Raw genomic sequence first — 14,362 nt, 5'->3', positions numbered from 1 at the left:
AGAAAAAACCTGTAAAAAATACACACACATGGAGGCTAAACAATGCACTACTTAATAACCAAGAGATCACTGAAGAAATCAAAGAGGAAATCAAGAAATACATAGAAACAAATGACAATGAAAACACAACAATCCAAAACCTATGGGATGCAGGAAAAACTGTTCTAAGAGGGAAGTTTATCACTATACAAGCCTACCTTAAGCAAGAAGAAACATCTCAAATAAACAACCTAACCTTACACCTACAGCAATTAGAGAAGAACAAAAAACCCCCAAAATTAGCAGAAGGAAAGAGATCATAAATATCATATCAGAAATAAATGAAAAATAAATGAAGGAAACGATAGTAAAGATCAATAAAACTAAAAGCTCATTCTTTGAGAACAGAAACAAAATTGATAAACCATTATTCAGACTCATCAAGAAAAAAAGGGAGAAGACTCAAATCAATAGAATTAGAAATGAAAAAGGAGAAGTAACAACGACACTGCAGAAATACAAAGGATCATGAGAGATTACTACAAACAATGGTATGCCAATAAAATGGACAACCTGGAAGAAATGGACAAATTCTTAGAAACGCTCAACCTTCCGAGACTGAACCAGGAAGAAATAGAAAATATGAACAGACCAATCACAAGCACTGAAATTGAGACTGTGATTAAATACGTTCCAACAAACAAAAGCCCAGGACCAGATGGTTTCATAGGTGAATTCTATCAAACATTTAGAGAAGAGCTAACACCTATCCTTCTCAAACTCTTCCAAAATGTAGCAGACGGAGGAACATGCCCAAACTCATTCTACGAGACCACCATCACCCTGATACCAAAACCAGACAAGGATGTCACAAAGAAAGAAAACTACAGGGCAATATCACTGATGAACATAGATGCAAATATCCTCAACAAAATACTAGCAAACAGAATCCAACAGCACATTAAACGGATCATACACCATGATCAAGTGGGGTTTATCCCAGGAATGCAAGGAGTCTTCAATATACACAAATCTATCAATGTGATACACCATACTAACAAATTGAAGGAGTAAAACCATATGATCATCTCAATAGATGCCAAGAAAGTTTTGACAAAATTCAACACCCATTTATGACAAAAAACCCTCCAGGAAGTAGGCATAGAGTTAACTTTCCTCAACATAATAAAGAACATATATGACAAACCCACAGCCAACATCATCCTCAATGGTGAAAAACTGAAACCATTTCCACTAAGATCAGGAACAAAACAAGGTTGCCCACTCTCACCACTCTTATTCAACATAGTTTTGGAAGTTTTAGCCACAGCAATCAGAGAAGAGAAAGAAATAAAAGTAATCCAAGTTAGAAGAGAAGAAGTAAAGCTGTCACTGTTTGCAGGTGACATACTCTACATAGAGAATCCTAAAGATGCTACCAGAAAACTACTAGAGCTAGTCAATGAATTTGGTAAAGTAGCAGGTTACAAAATTAATGCACAGAAATCTCTTGCATTCATGCACACTAATGATGAAAAATCTGAAAGTGAAATTAAGAAAACACTCCCATTTACCACTGCAAAAAAAGAATAAAATATCTAGCAATAAACCTACCTAAGGAGACAAAAAACCTGTATGCAGAAAATTATAAGACACTGATGAGAGAAATTAAAGATGATACAGATAGATGGAGAGATATACCATGTTCTTGGATTGGAAGAATGAACATTGTGAAAATGACTCTACTACCAAAGCAATCTACATATTCAATGAAATCCCTATCAAACTACCACTGGTACTTTTCACAGAACTAGAACAAAAAATTTCATAATTTGTATGGAAACACAAAAAAACCCGAATAGCCAAAGCCATCTTGAGAAAGAAAAATGGAGCTGGAGGAATCAGGCTCCCTGACTTCAGACCATACTACAAAGCTACAGTAATCAAGACAGTATGGTACTGGCACAAAAACAGAAATATAGCTCAATGGAACAGGATTGAAAGCCCAGAGATAAACCCACACACATATGGTCACCTTATCTTTAATAAAGGAGGCAAGAGTATGAGTGGAGAAAAGACAGCCTCTTCAATAAGTGGTGCTGGGAAAACTGGACAGCTACATGTAAAAGAATGAAATTAGAACACTCCCTAACATCATACACAAAAATGAACTCAAAATGGATTAAAGACCTAAATCTAAAGCCAGACACCATCAAACTCTTAGAGGAAAACATAGGCAGAATACTCTATGACATAAATCACAGCAAGATCCTTTTTGACCCACCTCCTAGTGAAATGGAAATAAAAATGAAAATAAACAAATGGTACCTAATGAATCTTACATGCTTTTTCACAGCAAAGGAAACCATAAACAAGACAAAAAGACAAGCCTCAGAATGGGAGAAAATATTTGCAAATGAAGCAACTAACAAAGGATTAATCTTCAAAATTTACAAGAAGCTCATGCAGTTCAATATGAAAAAAACAAACAACCCAATCCAAAAATGGACAGAAGACATAAATAGACATTTCTCCAAAGAAGATATACAGATTGCCAACAAACACATGAAAGAATGGTCAACATCGTTAATCATTAGAGAAATGCAAATCAAAACTACAATGAGATATCATCTCACTCCAGTCAGAATGGCCATCATAAAAAAAACTACAAACAATAAATGCTGGAGAGATTGTGGAGAAAAGGGACCCCTCTTGCACTGTTGGTGGGAATGTAAATTGATACAGCCACTATGGAGAACAGTATGGAGGTTCCTTAAAAAACTATAAATAGTACTACCATACGACTCAGCAATCCCACTACTGCGCACATCCCCTGAGAAAACCATAATTCAAAAAGAGTCGCGTACCACAATGTTCATTGCAGCTCTATTTACAATAACCAGGACACAGAAGCAACCTAAGTGTCCATCAACAGATGAATGGATAAAGAAGATGTGGCACATATATACAATGGAATATTACTCAGCTGTAAAAAGAAATGAAATTGAGTTATTTGCAGTGAGGTGAGTGGACCTAAAGTCTGTCATACAGAGTGAAGTAAGTCAGAAAGAGAAAAACAAATACCATATGCTAACACATTTATATGGAATCTAAAAAAAAAAAAAAAAAAAAAAGAATGGTCATGAAGAACCTAGGGGCAAGACGGGAATAAAGATACAGATCTACTAGAGAATGCACTTGAGAATTCTGGGAGGGGGTAAGGGTAACCTGGGACAAAGTGAGAGAGTGTCATGGACATATATACACTACCAAACATAAAATAGATAGCTAGTGGGAAGCAGCCACATAGCACAGGGAGATCAGCTCGGTGCTTTGTGACCACCTAGAGGGGTGGGATAGGGAGGGTGGGAGGGAGGGAGATGCAAGAAGGAAGAGATATGGGGACATATGTATATGTATAACTGATTCACTTCGTTATAAAGCAGAAACTAACACACCATTGTAAAGCAATTGTACTCCAATAAAGATGTTAAAAAATGAAAAAGAAATATAAATATAGAATATAAGCATACATATCAAACAGTTCTTATAGGGCATAGATTTTGAGTAAGACTTAAATAATCTTGGATATCGAAAAATGATTAGGTCCATTACTCAGAGAACTAGGATTTTTTTTTTTAATCACTACTTATTTGAAACCTTGTTTTCCCTCTTGCTTAATTACAGGTAATTCACACTGATTTCCCCAGGTTTGGATTAAGCCCTCTTTAAACTTATTTATAGCCCAGAAACTTTAAGGCATTTTGGCATCGAAAGTGATTCTGAGTGTGTAGCTTTTTTCAGCTGCTCCCCTGTCCTCATGGTGCCTTCTAAGCCATTTGCTCTGCTTAGGTGAGGGTTAAAATAATGGGAGGGGGTAGCTGGCTTTCCTCAGCCATGGAAGTAGAAGGGATAAGAACTAATGACATGGTGGTGACGTGTCTAGGCAATATGTTTTGTTTGGCTGGATAGCATTAAAAATCATGTGATTTTGCAGATAAATTAAGATGCTGAATTTCTTTAAAAGGAAAGGCTGGTCTGGCAGCATACCTGGGTCTGGAGAAGTGAAGTCTTAGGATGGACACATTTTGTAGGGCCTCATGGACCCTCCTTGTCTTATGTTTGTTACCTTTGAAAGCCACTCTTTTGTTCCCCAGAAGAGAAATATTTCTCTGTGCCAATGTCTTCAAAAGACAAGAATTACAGAGATGACAGTACTGTGACCCTAGACTTAAATGCCAAGAATCCTCTGGCAGGTGAAATATGTGCTACGACTAACTCTGAGATGCTGGTTTTCTTGCCAGCTAATACCTAGATCTGTTTGATTAGGGGATTGTTTGAGCACAAATTCTTAAAACAAAACAAAGCACAACAAAATCACCTTTCTCCTTTCTCTGTAAGCTCCCTTAGCAACCCTTAGGATAAGAGAATAAACATCCCATGACATTTTGAAACAGGTATAAAGTAAATAGTTCTCCAGAAATGGTCATTAAATTGGCTAGTAATAGAGGATGTGGTGAACTTCTTTTGTTTCTCAGTTACTGACTGTTATACAAGAACTATTTTAGAATGCATAATAACCTATCAAAAATACTCTACTGGAATTCTTTTTGTGGGGGGAGAAACCTTAACAAATAATTAACTAAAACATGACATTATAATTAATCCTACCTGCATCTATGGGACATTTTAGATATGGGATAATGGAGCAGTTTCTTTTCTTTCTTCTTCACATTGAATTCCCAAATCCTTGGGCTTACCTAAAAATACAGAATTTCAGTGAAAAGTAGACTTGGGTCCTCCTTTTAAATTGTTAGACATTAGAAAGGAAGTAGCAGTGTAATAATCAAATGTGAATAACCAAAAAATGGTGATTTCATTGTCAAATGGACTACATATGCTCTGCTGTGGTGTGACATAAAGAAGAGCTCTGAGATTTGAGAGAAGATGGGAATTCTTATCCAGACGTGATCAGCAGTCTGCAGAGTGGACTTGGGAGAGTTGCTCATTCTTCTCTGACCCATGTTTTCCATCTAAGAGACAATAGAATAGATTCTGTGAGGTCACTGAGCAAATTAAATGAGACAGTAAATGTGAAAGTGCTTTATAAAATGTAAAGTCTTACAGAAATGGAGGTATACAAGAATACGTATAGAATAACCTGTCTGTAGAATGGAGTTTCTCAAAACTCATCACACCAGAACTTTGTGCAGATCTTGGTACCCTCATCAGCAGTCCTTGCTAAGCCTGTGTGAGTGGGATGACTTTTACATGATGAAAAAGCCTGCCCTCACTGCTCTTACTGACAGTTAAGGGCCGTGAACTTTAAGAACGAATTAGTCTCAATTTGGTCCAGTATGACTGATTTAACTCCTGAATTAATTAAAAGCTTTGAGAGCTGGTACTTAGCCAAGTACAGTGATAAGCGCACAAAAGGTGTTCAAAATACCTGCAATTGATTGATTGCTCATGGTTATTGGACCACATAAAAATGATTCCTTTCAATTGACCTATTGAGGTAGCCTTGTTTCTTTCTTTTCATGATGGAAAGTCAGCCTTCATTTACTATCAGCTGCCTTTGTAGGGAAAGGTCATAAGATGCTGATGAACTTTTGAAAACAAGAAAACTTGTAAAGATGGAGGCCAGATCCCAGCTCTCCCGCAAGGATCCAATGCTTTTTTTGGAGAAGAAATTCTGAGATGGATCTTGTTCCTGGTCAGGGTAGACTCTGTCCTGTAGGCCAGAGTAGTTGATGTCTAGATGGACCAATGCTGCAGTTCCCTGCCAGTTGTGTTCACCTGAGATCAGGTATAATGGGCACTCGTAAAATACTCCCTCCAAATACTGACATGCCATGCTTAATTCAGTGAGATATTTTTTACCTTCTCCTGGCAATGCCAAGGCTTCTTTAGAATTGGGGAACATTATCTTTGTCTCAGAGAATCCATGGCAGGAGATTGTGGATGATCCCTTTCTTCTTTCCTGAGAATGTTGGGGATTCTATATCAGCCAAGATGTCATTACTCAATCACTGGCGCCAGAATGATGAAAACTACTGATATCTGTGTCAAGTGCCCTCCCCTGTCTTTCAGATTGGTTCAGAAGGAAGAGACATTTCTCCTAAAAAAAAATATCAGGGAATGGTAGCTCAAAAGTCAAGAGTGGCTGCTCTTTATCTGGACTAGCAATTACCCGCACCATTGTGGGATAAGACTATTGTGCTGTTAAGACTCTCCCACCAACACGTCAGTGGTTCCTTTGAATTTTGCCCACTGCTGGAAGTCTTAAATGTTCCAATACCATATTCTACCTTAAAAATAGGTTGTTTGCAGGGTGTGTGTAACACTAAGACCTAGGGAAAGGGCTTTGCCACTAGAAGCTGAAGTTATTTCCAGCTGTGGGGATAAAAGGAAAATGGAAGAACTTGGTAGGCAGTTTCCATGGAAATAAGAATAGACAGTCACAGATAGAGTAATAAAGTAGATTACACAGACTGACCATCATTTATTTTAATAAACACCAAACTCTTTTGACATATCTTGGAATTTCCTTCAAACGTATAGTTTTTATTATTCCCTATTCATTCATCTTTTGTGACTAGTGATTAAACTGCTAAGATGAAAACACTTTGGCTTGTTTGGGGAACCAGGTAGGAAGAGGGGGGATAAAGAGCCAGAACTTTATTCTGACTTCTGTTTTTCAGAGAAAAGACTCTCAGGACAATGTGGGTAGTGACAGCTGGGAAGAGATGACAGGTCAAAAGGGGGATGCTCAGTAAGTCTTGAAAAGGAAGGATGATGACCAGGGCTGGAGTGTTACCTGACGGCCGTGTTACTTGGGGTGAAAAAATTTGCCCCCTATAGCTTAATGCAAATTCTATAGCCTGTAAAAACAGCAGCAATTATAATATTATTTGTTAAGACGGTTGATTGATGTATTGTTTCCATAATCTTATCTGAAGTGATAACTAAAGCATCTTGAAAAAATGCTATTTTTATTGCCATTTAACAGACATTCTAAATAAAAACAGTGTGCTTTTCTAAGCAAATACAATTTCACAGAATATCGCCCAACCAGGTTGCCATCACAAAGGGTCTCCACGTAGCAATTCCTAAACTGCCAATTTTTTTAAGGATTCAAGAGTTCTCTTTATTTTATTAAAATAAAATGATATTTCAAGGTTTGATGGCTGACACAAATGGTCTCTCCTATTCCTTTCAGCTCTAAATGTCTATGATTCTACTTATTTCATCCTAGAAAATAGCAACCTTAGCATATGAAGCATGGGTGTGTAAACTTGTTCCTTTTCAGTTTTTTGTTTTTTTGTTTTAATCTATTTATTTATTTATTTTATTTTTGGCTGTGTTAAGTCTTCATTTCTGTGCGAGGGCTTTCTCTAGTTGCGGCGAGCGGGGGCCACTCTTCATCGCGGTACGCAGGCCTCTCACTGTCGCGGCCTCTCTTGTTGAGGAGCACAGGCTCCAGACGTACAGGCTCAGTAGTTTGTGGCTCATGGGCCTAGTTGCTCCGTGGCATGTGGAATCTTCCCAGACCAGGACTCGAACCCATATCCCCTGAATTGACAGGCAGACTCTCAACCACTGCACCACCAGGGAAGCCCTTTTCAGGTTTTTATAGTAAAATATAGATAGTAAAATTTAACATCTTAATTTTTAAACGTATAATTCAGTGGTGTTAAGTGCGTTCACAACATTGTGCAACCACCATCACTATTCACTACCAGAATTTTTTCATTCTCCCAAACAGCTGCTCTGCAATCATTAATCAATAACTCCCTATTTGCCACTCCTCATAACCCCTTTTAACCTCTGTTCTACTTTCTGTCTCTATGAATGTGCCTATTCTAAGTACCTCCTAGAAATAGAATCATATACAATATTTTCCCATTTGTGTCTGGTTTATTTCACATAGCATAATGTTTCCAAGGTTCATGCATGTTGTAACATGTATCAGAATTTCATTTCTTTTTAAGACTGAATAATACTCCATTGTATGCCACATTTGCTTATCCATAAATCTGTTGATGAACATTGGGTTGTTTCCACCCTTTGCCTATTGTGAATAATGCTGCTAGAAACTTTGGTATACAGGTGTCTGTTTGAGTCCCTGCTTTCAATTTTGGATATATACCCAGAAGTGAAATTGTTGGGTCATATAGTAATTCTATGTTTAACTTTCTGAGGAACTGCCAAACTTTTCCACAGTGGCTGCATCATTTTACATTCCCACTTGCAATGAATTGGGTTCCAATTTCTCCACATTCTCACCAATACTTTTTGGGTTTTTCATTTGCTTGTTTGTTTTGGATAATAGCCATCCTAATGACTGTGAAGTGCTATTTCATTGTGGTTTTGATTTTCATTTTCCTAATGACTAGTGATTTTGAGCATCTTTTCATGTACTTATTGGCCATTTGTTTATCTTCTTTAGAGAAACACCTGTTTAAGTACTTCGTCCGTTTTTCAATTGTGTTGTTTTTTGTTGTTGTTGTGGTTACTGAGATGTAGGAGTTCTTTATATATTACGGATATTAACTCCTTATTGGATATATGATTTGCAAGTATTTTCTTCAACTCTGTGTGCTGTCTTTTACACTCTTAATAGTGTCCTTTAATATACAAAAATTTTTTAAATTTTGATGAAGTACAATGTATCTTTTTTTTTTCAATCCAGTGTCATGGAGATTTCTCCTATGTTGTCTGCCAAGAGTTTTAGAGTTTTATCTCTTACATTTAGATGTGGAAATAAAAAAATATTGCCTTCTATATCAGTAAACAAAGGATGTTGCAACCATTAAGCCATCACATTACAGCTGACCTGATGGTGGCCCTGAGGGAACTTAGGATGGAAACAGGCTGCCCACCACCTAGTCAACTGCTGCAGCCTGGGGAGACTAAGGATGAGAAAGCACAGGATGCTGGCCCCAGATAGCTGAGGTGCATATCAAAGGAATGATTTCAGTGAGCCCAGACTCTTACATCTTTCCATTCATAGAAAAGAACTAAATTCCTTAACTTGAGATATCTAGTTTTCATTAATTAACAGTAATCTTTTGATGTTCCAACTACCTGGTCTTTGTTGTAAAAAACTCCTATATACACTGGCTCCCACCCTTGCCTCTTCAGAGGTGTATCTCAGAGTTATCTGAGATGCTGTGTTCTGGGCTTAAGTCCTCAGATTTGTCCACCAAGGAAAACATAACTCTCAACTTCTAGGTTGTGTATATCTTTTTCAGTCAACAGATGTAAATGTAAGATTTGGTCAATTTCAGTTAATTTTTCTATATCGTGTAAGCTAAAGGTCCAACTTCAATCTTTTGCCTATGAATATTCAATTTTCACAGCACTCTTTGTGGAAAAGACTGCTCTTTCCCCATTGAATTCATGTGGAATCTTAGAGGACCCCAAGTCATCAAAACTATCTTGAAAAGGAAGAACAAAGTTGGAAGACATACTTCCTGATTTCAAAACTTAGTACAAAGCTACTGTAATCAAAACAGTGTGGTCCTGATATAAAAGCAGACATATAGACCATTGAAATAGAATAGAAATAAACCCTCACATATAGGGTCAAATGATTTTCAACAAAGATTCCAGTTGTTTTTAAGTCAAGGTTCATTTATATAACCACTGTGATTCTGACAGAGCTTGAAAGTTCCCTGCAGACACCCTTGTGACAGTTGCAGCTCCATCTCTGCTGAAACCTACACCTTCCAAACAGGTGCGCTGCACTCATGCCCTTATAGTAGGCTAGGCTCCTCCCTAGTATGAGACAGTGGAAATGGTCAAGGCAAGGCAGGGACACATGGGTACAGGTTTAGATCAAGGGTCAGCAAACTATGGCTCATGGGCTCAGAGTAGCCCACAGCTTATTTTGTAAAGAAAGTGATATTGGAATACAGTCATACTTACTCACTTATGCATTGTCCATGGCTGTTTTTGTAGGATGGAGTAGAGTCATCCTGACAGACACTTTATGGCCCATAAAACTTAAATTATTCACTATTTATTCTTTATACAAAAGTTTATTGACCTCTGGTCTCTAGGTAGAGTTAGAAAAATGAGAATTGTTAGGAATATTTTTTCAAATACAAAGAATGTAAATATATTCAGAAAAAGATTGCATTCTTATTATCTTTTGATTTTTCACCTTGAATCTCATGATATTAATATTTGAACATGGCTAAGATTAATCTACACAGACAATATTCTTCTCATTAATATATTGCCAAATGACATTTGATAGTACATTTGAAGTGAAATATAAAACAATTTAATTTTGCTCAGAAATCCACCCTAAATGTTTTTTGCTTAAGTACATTTTATTTTCCTTAAGTTCTCAGATCAAATAGACATCTAAATTGTACCTTCACTATTATGGTTCTGCTTCAAAGAGGATAATAAATAGATTTAAAGAATAAAATTGGAGATTTCATCTGCACAAGGAACTCTTAAACATTACATTTGTGGAATATGTTTATGACTGTTTTAATTTGTCTTTCATTATTCATGGGAGAGTCATACTCCAGGAAGATATGAGTCTGAAATTCAGTTGATCTTAAGAGTCTAGTACTCTCAGACTTCCCTGGTGGCACAGTGGTAAAGAATCCACCTGTGAATACAGGGGACATGGGTTTGATCCCTGGTCCAGGAAGATCCCACATGCCACAGAGCAACTAAGCCTGTATGCCACAGCTACTGAAGCAGCATGCTGCAACTACTGAAGCCTGCACGCCTAGAGCCTGTGCTCTGCAACAAAAGAAGCCACCACAATGAGAAGCCCACACACAGCAACAAAGAGTAGCCCCCACTCACCACAACTAGAGAGAAAGTCTGTGCACAGCAATGAAGACCCAATGCAATTACAAAAAAAAAAAAAAGGAGTCTAGTACTCTCTAAGGGGAAGATTTTTAAAAAACGAAAAGCAAAAAGCACAGAAGTGTGTTCCTTTTTTAACCCAGCCATTTTTCCTAAAGGGAAAACGGGTAACATTTCCAGGTGGCCTAAAATTCTGATTAGTAAAGACATCTGGAGAGGAATTCTGTTCAATTAATAATAATCAGACAGAAGAAAACAGGTATCCCTGCAGCTTCAGCCCAGATCAATGGCTCTTCCTAGAAAATGCTTGGTTGTAATTGGCAGAGATTTTTAAATTCCAACACGTCTCATCCTGGAGCTACAACCTCACTGTGCTTTAGTCCTAGGCCACCCTAAATCCATGCAAGCTGCACACCTCCACATGCCTTCCCTTCCAGACTGCTTTGCACTTCCCAGTACAGGTGCTGTGGGCCCTGGAAGCTGCCTACAAGCAGGGAAGGATAATTGTTACCTCTAAACCATCACATTAAGTCATTTCTTATAAATGAAGAAAGAGAACTTAACCTTTTGCAGTTGATACCTTGGATGATAGCATTTCCTGTACAACAAACTTTCCTGGCACCATTGTCAGAAACCATATATGGAGCCATAAATACCTCAGATCTAAGTCAGTGGGGGTTTCCGGCCTCCTTACCATTAAATACCCCATGGAATTCTTCAGTTTGTTTTTATAGTATACATATTCCTTTTTGTCTTGCATCCTTCACCTAACAATTATTTTGAGCTTTACACGTGTTACATGCATCATTATTAGTTCATTTTTATTGCTGTCTAGCATTCCATGGTATGGCTATACCACAATTTGTTTATCCATTCATGTGTTGATGGGCATCTGGTTGTTGCCAGTTTTAGGCCATTACAAATACTGATGAAACTGTTATTAACATTTGTGTATAAATCTTTGTATGAACTTAAGTTTTCTTTTCACTTGAGCCGTCTTACATATCTAAGAGGAAAGGGAGCCATCATATGGTAGGGAAAAGTATGTTAACTTTTAAAATACTGTTTTCCAAAGTGATGATACCATTTAACATTTCTACCAGCAGCTTCTGAGAGTTTTACTTCCTTCACATCCATGCCAATGCTTGGTCTAGTCAGTCTTTTTAATTTTAGGCATTCTTACAAGTGTAGTGATATGACATTGTGGTTTTAATTTGTATTTATTTAATAACTAATGTTTAACATTTTTTCAGTGTTTATCATTTATATATCTTCTTTAGTAAAATGTCTTCTCAATTTTTTGCATATTTTTAATTTAGTTGTCACTGTTGTTATTTTGAGTTTTGAAAGCTCTTTATATATTCTGGGTATAAGACCTTTTTCAGATATAGAATTTGCAAATATTTTCTCTCAGTCTGTGACTAACAGTGTCTACTGAAGAGCGGAAGTTTTTGATTTTGATGAAGTCCAACTTACTGAATTTTTTATATGGCTCACACTTTTTGATTCATTTCATATCTAAGAAACCTCTGCCTAACTCAAAGCTGGAAGGACTTCTCTTCTAGGAGAGGGGTAGTTTTAGGTTTTTCATTTTGGTCTATGATCGTTTGAGTTATTTTTTTTAACATGGCTCAAAGTGTAGATCATACTTTATTTTTATTTTTTTTTTGTATGTGTTTACCTAATTGTTCCAGCACAATTTGTTGAAGACACAGCCCTATTTCCACTGGATTGTCTTTGCACTTTTGTCAAAAATCAATTGTCTGTATATGTGTGGTTCAATTACTGGACTCTATTCAGTTACACTGGTCTATTTGTCATCTCGATGCCAATACCACACTCTCTCATCACTAGAGCTTTGTAATTAATCTTGAAATCGGGAAGTGTTAGCCCTCTAACTTCGTTCTTTTTCAAAATTGTTTCTGTTGTTCTGTGTCCTATGCATTCTCATAAGAATTTTAGAAATGGTTTTTCAACTTTTACAAAAAACAGAACAAAATCTCTGGGAGTTTTGATTGGGAGTACATTGACTTTGTAGATCAGTTTGAGGAGAATGACAACTTTACAATACTGAACCGGTCAGCCTATGAACAATCTGTATTTCTCCATTTATTTAGGTTTTCTTCAATTTCTCTCAGCAAAGATGGTTCAGGTTTTTTTTTTTTTTTTGTGGTACGTGGGCCTCTCACTGCTGTGGCCTCTCCCGCCGCGGAGCACAGGCTCCGGATGCGCAGGCTCAGCAGCCATGGCTCACAGGCCCAGCCGCTCCGCGGCACATAGGATCTTCCCGGACCGGGGCACGAACCCGTGTCCCCTGCATCGGCAGGCGGACTCTCAACCACTGCGCCACCAGGGAAGCCCCGTGGTTCAGGTTTTCATGTACAGAAATTGTATATCTTGTATAAGATTTATCCCAAAATATTTGATATTTTTTGATGTTACTCAAAATTTCTTTTTAAATTTCAATTTCTGAATGTTAGTTGTTTTTATTTTATTTTATGTTATGTTATTCAGTTAGGGTAATAACATTGATGGTGAATCTTATGGCCATGGTGAGAAAATATTCCCTTTCTTTTTATTCTTAAATTTTTTAAAAAAAATTTTTTGGCCATGCCACACAGCATGTGGGATCTTAGTTCCCCGATCAGGGATCAAACCCACACCTCGCTGCATTGAAAGAGCTGAGTCTTAACCACTGGACTGCCAGGGAAGTCCCTAGTTGCTTTTACACAGAAAGAGGTTGGTGTTCTTTTGTTTGTTTTGTTTTTCTTTTTGCTTTTGGTAGAGGCAAGTAGTAAATGTGGACCATGTGTAACTGTTTCATTTTTTTTTTAAACTTTTAAAATGTAAAAACAAAACGTTATGAACATCATGGAAATAGACCTTAAAATTAATAAATCTGATGATTTTATTGAAAACAAAAATGTAAAAGCAATTCTTAGCTCATAGGCTGTACAAAAACAGGTTTTAGGCCAGGTTTGGCATATGGGCTGTGGTTTGCTTACTCTCAAAGTAGAGTATAATGTATTTTCGTACACTGACCTTGTATCCTGCAAACTTTCTAAACTTGCTTATTCTTGTAGCTTTTTTTTTTTTTGGTATATACTGACATGATTCTATTCTTGACTAAACTTTAGTAGGGTTCCCCCAAGCCCTCTAGGCTTTGATCTTGGCATCTGTCCTTTTCAGGCCTTCAAGCAGCAAGAATCTTGCTAAGCCAGTTTATAGAAAACCCCTCATCGTTGATATATGATCATTCTAGATATCTGACCAAATTCTTTGTCCCCCTTGTGATATCTGATCACCCTGGCCTGCGTTCAGCCAGACTTCTGTCAGATCAGTTTAGCCAGAACCTTCCTTACCCCTGATGTTTCCTCTGAGTAAATTTCTACCCACTGACCCCCATCCTGCAAAAATGCTCACTTGTCCATGTTGTATTCAGAATTAAGTCCAGTTCTATCCTTAAGTCTCTTTTCCTTATTCAATATGCTGAATAAAATATGTTCTCATTGTTTTAACTTCTGTTCAGCGATGGTTTTGACAA

This window comes from Aethalodelphis obliquidens, unplaced genomic scaffold, assembly GCF_003676395.1.
Source record: "Aethalodelphis obliquidens isolate GAN/ISIS:26980383/991018 unplaced genomic scaffold, ASM367639v1 scaffold74, whole genome shotgun sequence".
NCBI classification, from domain to species: Eukaryota; Metazoa; Chordata; class Mammalia; order Artiodactyla; family Delphinidae; genus Aethalodelphis; species Aethalodelphis obliquidens.
The sequence above is the reverse complement of the archived record's forward strand: the minus strand, read 5'-3'. Positions refer to the sequence as shown.